The sequence below is a fragment of the Sipha flava genome, unplaced genomic scaffold (assembly GCF_003268045.1).
Source record: "Sipha flava isolate LNK unplaced genomic scaffold, YSA_version1 19197_pilon_pilon, whole genome shotgun sequence".
In the NCBI taxonomy this organism is placed as follows: domain Eukaryota; kingdom Metazoa; phylum Arthropoda; class Insecta; order Hemiptera; family Aphididae; genus Sipha; species Sipha flava.
This window is the reverse complement of record NW_020272653.1, coordinates 1-12,622: the sequence shown is the minus strand read 5'-3', so window position 1 is coordinate 12,622 and position 12,622 is coordinate 1. Positions and strand designations below refer to the sequence as shown.

Below are 12,622 nucleotides of genomic sequence, written 5' to 3'. Positions count from 1 at the left end.
CAGGCGAAGTCTTTACAATATGGTCGAGACATGGAGGCTATTGCTCATACAGAAATAGAAAAAAATATTAATAAAAAAATAAAAACATGTGGTTTATTGATAGATCCAATAATTCCATGTTTAGCAGTGAGTCCAGGTAACTAATATTTTGCAATTTAGAATTATTATAATTAATTCATATTGAAAAAGCTGTCACGTAAGCTTATATGTATAAGTGTATAATGGTATTAGATATTTATATAAGGAAATATATTTATGTTTGCAATCAATGTTTAGATGGTCTGATAGAAGATCATTGAACGCCATTGTTGAAATTAAATGTCCCTTTTCTGCCAAGAATACTTTAAATGCAATTGATGCCGTGACAGATAAACTTGTTAGTATATTATTATATTGTATAATTATTTAATAATTAAATGGGTACTTAGCTATGAATATTAATATTATATTTATAAACCTAAAAAAATCAATTTGTATTTAAATAATTGTAGTTTGTTTTAAATGTACAGCTACAATATTGTAAAATAACCGATGGATCTGTTAAATTAAAATTGGACCATGAATATTATTTTCAAATAATGGGACAGTTGCACATCTTTCGAAGAGAGACCGGTACTGGAAGTGGCCCGAACGTTGCGTGCTTGCGGATCGCGAAAACACTTAATAGCGCATTCTCTTGGGACAAGAGTCTTGGCCGTTGCATACGTTTTGCTTTTGGTATAGCGTCCTCTTAATGACGTGGTCGATTAAAATGATTGCCCAAAATAGTCAAAATCAAGTTATAATTTTCTGCCGAAGCCGGTATACACCGACTTGTATGCACAGTGGGATGTATCCAATATTTAGCTGGCCAAAAGTCCCATTTTTAAAATCTAAAAAATCCTAAATTTTACTGTTAACTATTTTCCATTTGAACATTTTGTGGATAAATTTAAAAATTTAGATCAATAAGTTGAACATCAAGTGAAATAGAGCGGTTTGATTAGAATTATTTACCTTTTTATTGAATAATTTCGATTTTTACGCAAAATATGTAAATTAATTTTATTCAGTCGGAGTAATAAAAAATTTTTTTTTTCCAGAATTCACATTTTGTATGTTAGTTTACATAGAAGTATGACAAAAAAAAATGTTCATACACCTATTTACAGTAACAATGCAATATTTAACAGAAAAAACCCAAGTTTCCCATCATTTTTCGGCTTTTAAAGGGTTTTAGTAATTTTAAAATAAATACATGTATTAATTCTTGTAAATATTAATTTTTATCATTAATTTAAAAAAGCTAATTAAATTATAATATTGTAACGAAAAAAAATGTAATAAAACCTAATCAGACAAAGTGATATCTGAAAAAGATTGATCCATACCACTTTCATCATCTTCATCTGACTGAGGCACTATCACCAAGAGTTTATTAACGTCTTCTGACAAATCATTTTCATATTTTTTGGACTTATACCGTATGGATGATATGTACGGATCAGATGAAATTAATATGTGCAATAAATCTTCGTTTGTATTGAGTCTAGAATTTTTACGAGTACTATGCTCTCTGAACTGTCTGAAGTCTTTGTTTCGGCTTTCTTGTGCTTCTTCAGAGAGTTTACCTAATACATATTATATTTATTTAATATAAATTATAATTTTCAATATAAGAGTATTACGACAGTAGGATGAAATAGCCGGTTCTGGCCCCCCCGCCCACCGTTGATCACTTTACCGACCGTATTCCCCCCCGCCCACCCTCGATCACTTTACCTACCACTTTACCTACCTTTGACACAGTACAGTGCACTACTGTAACTCTGTACGTGCGTATTTTTCTCGATTTTTTCCCCTCTCTCGCGAGAGTTGTTTACGACATGGCCTCAGTTGCTTATCAGCAGTTGTCGCGTAAGGTCATTATAACGTCTCTCCGAGTTCACATAATTACACCACACACACGCACGACAAATAAACCAACATCTTCATGTCCCCTGGAAACGGGGCTGGGTCCTCTGGGACCCAAATTTCTTCTACCTCAAAAAAAAGGAGGCGTCCAAGTAATTTTTCTACTTCACCAAGTGTTACAGCCAAAAATCGCTATTCTCCTCTACTTAACGCAAATGACAACTCTGACTTGGACCTCGCCACCTCCAGCGTAGGTGAGGACAACAATCAAGACGAGGTTAGTCAAAAAATTCCACCGTTATACGTATACTCGTATAATATAACCGACTTTGATAATTTTCATAAATTATTATCCGAAACTATTATTGACGAGTTCACAATTAACCACACCAAAAACGCACTAAAATTAAACTTATCATCGATCGATGATTACAGAACCATCACTAAAAAATTTGACGATACAGAAATACAATACCACACTTATCAATTTCCTTTGGACAAACAACTATCCTTAATTATTAGAAATCTCCCAGTCTCGATTACTGAAAAGTCTATTTTTGAAGCTCTGTCAGACCTTGACTTTAAGGTTACATCCGTAACCCGCCTACAAAACCGTCTCAAGTGTCCTATTCCCATTGTTGCAATTCTGCTGTCAAATGCTTCCAAAAAAATTTATGCCTTAAAACGACTTTTACATTGTGTTGTATCAGTTGAACCTAGAAGACCCACTAAAGACATTCCACAATGTTCAAATGGTCAGCGCTTTTCACACACAAAAAAATTTTGCCATCTCCCTTCTCGCTGTGTCAAATGTGCGGGCGATCATCATTTCAGCCAATGCGTAAAAGAAAACGACATGGCCGGCAGTATTGAAGCTAACGCGGCTGTATACAACAAGCAAGTGAACAACAAATTTTGCGTGCCGACACCGCACGAACTGATGGACAGCACTACGTTCACTATAGACTTTGCGGACAGAAAATTTGTTACGATCGGACTCGACGCCACGACTAACGCGTTTGATGTAACGGTACGTATATCGACTTCCACGCGGTATGTGAGCATATCGGTGGACTTTTAACGTCGAATATTTTCCATGATGGGTCATATTCTATCAATTATTACGAACCCACCAGTAAAAAGTCGAGAGAGTCTATTCCTCAAAGACAAGACGATCACACGGTCGAAAATGTACCGCGGTGACAATATGTTGGCAATAGAATCCGTCACGGGAGGACGTGCCATGTTAAACCGGGAAAATTTGCTCGCACTTCAAGATTTGGCGGCGTGCATTAATGAAACGATCGTACAAAAAATCGCAATCGTCAGACCGTTGGTACAGGGGCAATTGGAACAAATAGCCGAGTACCTGAAAACGGATTTTTTCCTCGAGAAAACGTCTACCGTACAAGACATTGCCGCATTCATATCGGGTATTCACGACGACTTGATCACGTCGAGCATGGCGAGAACGTGCGGCGGGATACCCGTTCAGAGTTATGTGGCGCAAATAAAGCGTTTCGCCAGTACGCAACTGGCAGATCTATGGTCGACGAAATTAAACGCGTCATCAGAGGTATTATTATTGTATTGTAGTGTAATATTTTTTAAAAATATATTAATAACGATATTATTTTTCCATATATACAGTTTGTAAACATTATGACCGACGAGAATGATGGACCGATATTTTTCAATTTTGTTAACTATTGATGTGGGTTCAAAAAGGTCACTGCATTCTTCACGATGGTCACGTCGATGTCATGAACATCTGCTGAACACACACACACACAGCAAATGTTGTACAATATTATATCATCTATTGTTGTTGTAAATAAAAATCGATTTTATCATTATGAAACAGTATTTATTTAACACACATACAAAATATTTTAATAATTAAGTATAACAGATATTTAAAAAAAAAAAAGTAATACAATATTGATTGGATCAGTAACCGTATGTATAATATTTTAAATTTTTCTGACTTCTCCCGAGAACGGGATGTATTGAATGACTCGGTCGTGAATGAGCATACAGTACGCCGAAGTGTCGGCCGGGAAGTTATTCGAAGCCTCGAATTCGATTCTCAAATCGATAATAGACGTTTTAGCGTCATCGTTTTGACGCGAACAGTCGATGCATATAAACGGACCCAGATTTTTGTATTTTTCTTTACTTAGATACGGTTGGGCGGTCATGCGCTCGTAGTAATATTTTTGAAAATCCGCACATCCTTGATAGAACATTGTAAACTGGTCTTTGTCGAAGCTCTCGTTGTAATTCTCGTACGGGTATTCTACCGAATTTATATACGCTTTCACGTTGGTCAGTGAACACGCGTCAAAGTCTGATGCGAATTCCTCGGCTATATGACTGGAGTCCTTGCGCAGAAAAGCGATTATCAAACATCGTGGTTTCTCTACACGCGAACAGGTTTTCACCATCCACGAGTGTTTTCTCTTCTGTGGTATATTAGGATATTCGCATGGTTCCCAATTTCTAAACGTACAGTTAATCGTTTTTTTTGAATCGATAATTTTCAACAGTTTTAACTTCTCTCTGTCATTGACCTTGACCACGGGCACCTTCCACATGACTTTTGTCAGTTCTATTTTGATTTTTTTCACTTTGGCTTGAACGGTCAAATCGTTCAAAACTTCATTACCTTTCAAGAAAAACGTCAACGATCCCAGATCGTCTGTCGCCCGGTTCAAAATCAATTGTTGCGAGCAATTTATCAAAACTTTATTATAATCTTCGGCAAATCCCAGAACGTGTTTTAGCGGGATACATCCGGTAAACGTACCATCTTTTATAAATTTTCTATTCGATTCCACACTGTCCCAAGTAGCGTTTTGCAAACAGTTTACGTCTACGGACGTATAAGAATAGTAACCTTTCAACGAGCTACTCACACCCAGTCGTTTAACGCGTTGTATTTCCACGGAGTTAATTTCATATTTGATTTCGTTAAACAAATTAATCAAACCATTCTAACTGAACGTGACTTCTAACTGAACAGACAACAAATCAGCCGGTTTTATCAATTTGCCCTCGACGTAGATAAAACTCTCGCTAGGCAGTGTGACGGCGTCTCTGTTCTGTATAGGGATACGTATCTCGTCGCCTTTGTTTATAGCCGTGCAGGAGAACGGTAAAAACGAGTGTAAAAACATTTCCTGGATAGGCGCCTCGTTCACGTCCAAATACGACCGGTCCATGTTATTACAACGACGTCTTATTGCGGGAGATGAAACGTAGAAATTCACGATTCGCTTTTGTAAGAGCACTTTTATCGATATTGTTAACGGAACGATATGTTTTTTTATCTGCACGTTTCCGGTAAGTGGTAGTGTCTCCGCCGACAGACACGCGGTTAATGCGTGTTTGACCGCGATCAGCTACGTATTTATTTACATTAAATTTATGTCCCATCTCGATTATTATTATTTTTTTTAACGAGAAGACGTACATTCAACGTCTCACCACGTAAATTAATTAATTTATCGTCTTGATTTCTCAACGTTACACGCACGTTATCCACGGTGTTCGTTCCTAGCCGATATAAAACACAATATTTCGGTACTTCGATTATTTTGAAGCCCGGCGCGACCGCTGGATAAAACTCGTGTGTTGTATGTGACTAATTTCCGTTTTCGAATGACCCTAGGGCCAAATTGCATACTACTTTTATACAATTTATTCGCATAATGTTCACCAAGTCCTCGGATTCGTGTTTGATGTTGGCGAGTAGGCGAGTTGTTTTATTGAAACCCAACAACGGTGCCATACTATTGTTCACGTTGAATACAACATCGTTACTGCACAGTATCGTACATTTTAACGTACTGGGATCGGATTTTAATTCGAAAAAATCCATGCTACTCGAGGCAAGGCGTTCCACGATTTTAGCTTCTAATGTACTTATTTCATAACAACTAGGGTTGCCACCTCTCCGGGTTTCACCCGGAGAATCCGGGTTTACGTATAAATCTACGGGCTCCGGGTTCAGAGAATTATTCTCCGGGTCGGAGATAAAGATAGATAACATACGATTTAAAGTCTTATATAGACTTTTTTTTTATTAGTTTCCGGTATAAAAACCATTTAATCACGATAATAGGAATAATAAGATTATGGACTACGGTTTATGAGTACGATTACGATTTTACGAATCAATTTCAACATCACAGTCAAGTGTGTTTGATCGAATCCGAATATCTGCGTTTAATTTTTGTGTCAGTGTAATCGTGCATCGATATTTATTTTAGACTTATTAATTATTATCATCATGGAAGAATTTGAAGATAATCCAAGAAAAATCAAAAAGTATGAAAATAAATTTAAAGAGTCATGGTTGACTAACGAAAAGTATAAGAAATGGTTAGTTAAAATAGATGAGAAAAAAGCGAAATGTTCATTTTGTAACGTTAATTTTACTGTAAAATGGGACGGTGAAAAGGCTCTGACTAGTCATTTAAACAGTGAAAACCATAAAAAAACTACAAAGAATTTGAAAAGTAATTCATTAATGACCACGTTTATGACTAAACGAATTAGCTCGGATGAACTTAATGTAGCAATCATTGAAATAGCATCAATTTACCACGCAATCAATCACCATCATAGCTATTTAAGTATGGACTGTGGAATAAAATTGAATACTTCCCTATACGGAGATTCTGTTATGGCAAAAAAACTTCACTGTGGACGTACTAAAGCAGAAGCAATAGTAAAAAACATTCTGAGTCCTAATTCAATAGAACTAGCCATTCAAGATTTGAAAATTGTTACGGCTTTTCAAAATGGTAGTTATTTTTCTATTGCTATTGATGCGTCTAATAAGGGTTCCCAAAAAATGTACCCTATTGTTGTTCAGTATTTTCACATTCAAAAAGGTATCCAAAATAAACTAATGGATTTTTATGAAGATCCAGATGAAACATCATTAAAAATTTTCGAAAATATTGAAAATTTTTTACAGCAATCAAATTTAGATGCTGAATTATTATCTGGATTATCTGCCGACAATGCATCAGTAAATTACGTCATTCGTAATTCGGTCTATCAAAAACTTCTCGAAAAACATCCAGAAACTAAAATAATAAAAGCAAATTGTAATTGCCACGTTATTCACAATGCTGCTAGAAACTCTATGAAACAATTAACATATGATGTAGAAAACTTAGTGTTGAAAGTGTATGCCGAATTTTCAAATAGTGCTAAGCGCGTAAAAGAACTTCAAATTTTTTTTGAAGAATTCGAAATTGAATACAGAAAAGTTCTTCGACATGGACCAACAAGATGGTTAAGTTTGTTTAAAGCTGTTGATAGACTGATAATGTCTTGGCCTGCTGTTTCATCTTATTTTAAATACCAAGGAGAAGAAAAATGTCATCAAGTCATATAGAAGTTTGTCAAAAATATTGACACGACAGAAATGACCGATTTGTCACGCAAAGTAACATTACCAGAATGCTTTTTGTACTTTATTCACCACTACATGAATATACTAAATGAGGCAATATTAATACTCGAAACAAATTCCGTAACATCGGTTGACTTACACAATGTAATGCAAGGTCAAAAAGATAAAATTGAAAATCGATTGAATGATTCATTTTATGGTGCAAAAGTTACGAGAAGTATTTCATCACTTCAAAAAAATGAGTTAGTAATGTTTAAAAAAGAAGCTAATGAAGTGTATAAAAAAACTATTGATTATTTAAAAAAAAAATACGACTTCAACGATTCTATTTTTAAGATGTTTTCAAACTTTAATTTAAAAAAACAAGATAGTTGAGTATGATGATGCAATAAAATCTGTGAATTTGTTAGGATTAAAAAAATATTGAAGAAGACCGACTTTACGACGAAGTAAAAAATGTGCAAGGAGTCTGGGCAAAGCTTTCAAAAATGAAATTATCTTCAGACTTAATGTGGGTAGAGTTGTTAAAAAAAAAACGATTTCACTGAACTTCCAAAAATTATTGGAAAAATATTTCCAATTCCCATAAGTAATGCTTTTGTTGAACGAGTATTTTCATTGATGGGAAATTTATGGTCAGATGAAAGAAATCGTCTATCAGTGGAAATGGTTAAATCAGAACTCTGCGTCAAATTAAATTACAATATGAACTGTCAAGAATTTTTGTACTTTTTAAAAAATCCCGAACAAGAAAAATTATTGAAATGTGCAACTAATAATGTTAAGTATGATTTTAAATTTAAATAATTTTTCTTGTTCGGGATTTTTAATCATATTTTTATAATATAATTTGTAATTTTGAATAATAAAATTGTGATATATAAATATTTTTTTTGTTTGCATTCCATTACTATAACTAAGCTATAGATTATACTACATACTGGTGTGTATACTAGCTTTTTTTGCTTATCGGTCTGTCTTCGGGGCTGCTTTCTTTCAAAGGTGGCAACCCTAATAACAACCCGTGGGTATTTGAATCAGTGATGTATCACCATGTGCGTTGATAATGCCCAATGTATCGCAGCCCGGTTCGACGTTCGGCATTGAATTGTACGTCTGAAGACTGAGAAGTCCGATTTCCGCCGAGTCGCCCACTTTGAGTTTAAGATGAATATACTATATTATAGTACTTGTTTGTCGTAATTTTAAGGAAGCCGTATCATTCTATCAAAATAAAACCGTTTAAAAATGATGATAAACATAATATAATTGACGTATAGTCGATTTAATTAATTTTAAAGATTCTGTATTCATAAATTAATGATTGAGTTCCATAGGCTATAAATCATACCCATTTTCCATTAAATTTACAGTCGTTTTTCATTAATAATAAAACATTTTTTTCTGGGTGCGTGTTAGCGCCTCGCGTCTCGGTCGACTTACGGAGATACGATTCGAAGTCGGCGTATATGACGAACGGTAAGCGTTGCGTTTTAACCCACGCGTCGAATCGTACCGTAGCCCCATCCGACGGCATTAAAGGTACTATCGGTTTGTGCGGGCCACATATTTTCATATGCTCCGCGAGCGCCGCCACACCGGTACACTTATAGCGCGTAGGCTGGTCGTCGAAACGGGTGAAACACTTTTTGCATACGAAAACGTTATGTTCTCGCATGGTCATCTGCGTGCTGACGAGTCGGGAAAAATTCGAGATAAACGTATAATGGTTATCCCCCTCGTGCGTGATCAGCAGTAGGTCGAAATGATTCTCCTGCTCCGTATCCACGACCCGCAGTGGGTATACGGTGTGAGGTGAAATTTTCTCATTGCCGCAATTTCCCAAACCGTACACGTTTACGGATGTGCCGGGGTTATAGCGCTCAAACATTTTTATTTCCGATACGGGTGTGGGGACGGATAACGTGGAAAAGTCGTACCGGTACTCCTCGCTCGAATAATTCGTTCCGACCCGTTCGCAGTGCGTGTTTAGCCAGAATCGCCCACTTGAAACATTCGCGATCAATGTTTTGCGGGTTTACGACAGCCTTACGATTAGCTACGCGCGCCGGTAACGGAACGTAAGACAAGCCGCCTAGTAGCGTGTACACGCCTAAAAACAGCCCATCTATGCACGCGAGTGTGTATCCGCTGCCCTTACCGCGGTAAACGTCTTCCTCGGCGAGAAGCGCGGAAAAGTCATCCTCAACTATCTCATCGATATCCCCGAACTCGTACAATTCCCTGGCAGACGTTTTAAAAGCCCTTTTTACGGAAGACTGTTCGAGCTTGGGGATATCGTAAGTGGCCTTCAGTTTAAGGTGGTATTTTATCGGGTGAATAAGTACCGTTTCGCGTAATAGCGTCACCAGCTCCGTCCTAATAGATCGTAGAAAAACGTTATAATTGGTAATTGTTAACGTTTTTCGCGTAATACCAAACGACGGAGCGTCTAAAAGACTAGTCTATTTCAATAAAACAGCACCTTGCGTTCACCGATGCCATACGATTCTTTTTACGATTAACCCTAACCACCGAATTATCGTTAGAACGTTTACGCGGTACGGGCGCGGGGATAGCGATAGTGGCGGCGGCGGCGACGGTGTCGGCGGACGTGACGGTGAGGGGAAATACGGTCGGTAAAGTGATTGATGATGGGCGGGCGGGGGAGGGGTAAATACGATGGGTAAAGTGATCGATGGTAGGCGGGGGTGATGTGGTATGTAAAGTGATCGAGGGTGGGCGGGGGGGGGGAATACGATCGATAAAGTGATCGATGGTGTTGGGGTGGCGGTTTTGTGGGGGGGGCCAGAACCGGCTATTTCATCCTACTTACGACTAATTTACCTATTGGAACTGGTGCAAATAGTATAATATCAGCACCGTGAATCAGCACTTTATGTACACTGGCGGGAATGTAGTACAATGGTTACAAATGTACAAACATTTTTGCCGTTTTTAAACAATACTCTTCAAAATATTCAATATTTATTGAGTATCCACTCGCCGTAGCTGATAAAATATTTCCACATCGTACAATCAATTCCAAATGTATTCTTGTACAAGTTGCAGATACTTTAGTGTTTCTAAAAAATGTTCTAGCAGTGTTACCATCGTTTGTAGTACTATGTCCTGAAGCAATATTTTAATTTAAGTTTATAAATCATGACTAAAAGTTGTATTTATATTTTAAATGAAACATCGCGTAAACATATTAATAAATAATAATATATAATAAATACAGATCGAAATTGTGAATTATCGAATTGTGTGTTATCGAAAAAGATACCTTGTAAAACAACGTCAACCAAAATTCCCATTTCAGATCGAAACTTATTTTGTATACATTTTTTTCTGTCATTAAATGATTTTTTGTTAATAGCTTCTTTTAACTGTAAAGTTTACATAGCATAATATATTAATTTAAATCGAATTATCTATATACATATAATACGTTTTAATATTACAATGACTATTACCTGCCATGTTTTAAACTCTAAATGATATGCCAAATGCAAAAAATCGAATCCATGCATGTAGAGTTGATAATCCAAATTGATAATTTTTGATTTGTTTGGGCATTTTCTTCACAGTATCAATATCATTGAAATTGGTTGGTTTACACCAGGGGTCAGCAACCCGCGGCCCGCGTAGTAATTTTATGCAGCCCGCGATAATAATTTATAGTTAGTTTAAAAATATTATACAACACGTTATCTTTGCGATAAAAATTGGGATTTCTCACGAGAAGTTAGTTATACAATTATTGAACAAAAATAAATATTATGTATAGAAACATTGTACACGTTATCTACGTTTCGTTAAACATCGATAATAATTTATTATACAAAACGAAATACGACTTAGTATTACTGAATTGATTTTCTAGTGAAGTGTAATCGTCTCAATTTAGTGTTTCAAATTTTTGTACGTGTAACTCTATGGCTCCTAAACGAAAAATTAACGATGAGCATCGTATTTTTAAAGAAGATTGGACCGAACTTTTCTTTTTTATCGAACACGGTGGTAAGTTATTATGTTTAATTTGTAATAAAACCATAACAGTAATGAAAGAATACAACGTCAGGCGACATTACGACAATGAGCATAAAGCAAAATTTGAAAACTTAATTGGTGAATTAAGACAAAACAAAATAAAACATTTTTTAACATCTCTTAGTAGCCAGCAAAATATTTTCAAATCCCAAAATACACGTAACGAAGCGTCTGTACGAGCAAGTTATGTAGTTGCTGAAATGTTGGCAAAAAACAATCGCCCTTTTACTGACATTGAGTTTTTTAAAAAGTGCATGTTAGCTGTAACGAATGAAGTATGTCCAGAAAAAATAAAACTATTTGAAGAAATTAGTCTTTCGACTCGAACGTGTGTGAGGCGAACTGAGGAATTGGGAAATAATTTATTTTCCCAATTAAAAGATATCATACCGTCATTAGACTGTTTTTCGATAGCTATTGATGAGAGCACAGATATTTCTGACACAGCTCAACTTTTAATATTTATACGTGGTATAGACAAGGAGTTTAATATTTATGAAGTTAGCAGATATGTGTAGCATAAAAGGCACTACAAAAGTTGAAGATATATTTAAAATTATAGAAAATTCATTCGAAAAATTAGGGCTTTCGTTGAAAAAATTAATAAGTATTACTACTGACGGAGGAAAAATATGAGTGGCATACATAAAGGTTTTGTTGGGAGAATTAAGACTAAAATGATTGATAATAAATTTGAAATGCCCATGGTTTTTCATTGTATCATACACCAAGAGGCACTATGTTGCAAAGTCTTGGCTTGAAAAAATGTCATGGATACAGTTATATCAACCATAAGCTATATACGAAAAAATGGGTTAGCTCATCGACAATTCCAACAGTTTTTGGAAGAAATTGAAGCTGAATATGGTGATGTTATTTATTTTACGGAAGTTCGTTGGTTAAGTAGGGATGCAGCTTTAAAACGTTTTTTTACTCTTAGAGAGGAAATATATTTATGAATGAAAAAGAAAAAAATGTTCCCCAATTATCGGATAAAAAATGGATACTCGACCTTGCCTTTTTAACTGACATGACCACATTTTTAAATGAATTAAATGTAAAATTACAAGGGAAAGAAAAACTATTACCGGATATGTACTCTGATATAAAATCATTTACGGTGAAATTAAAATTGTTTTACAAGCATATTGATGAAAAAAAATTAGATCATTTTGTTTGTTGTAAAAAAGCCATTGAAACATTTCAACAATGTAACTGGGAAGAAGTTAAAGTAAAATTTAT

The 12,622-nt window shown here is 35.5% G+C and overlaps 1 pseudogene; it reads right to left on the bottom strand.

The window, feature by feature from the left end:
- Positions 1–1,329: 1,329 nt before the first annotated feature.
- On the bottom strand, positions 1,330–10,810 carry LOC112681488 (annotated as a pseudogene).
- Between the last annotated feature and the right edge of the window lie 1,812 nt (positions 10,811–12,622).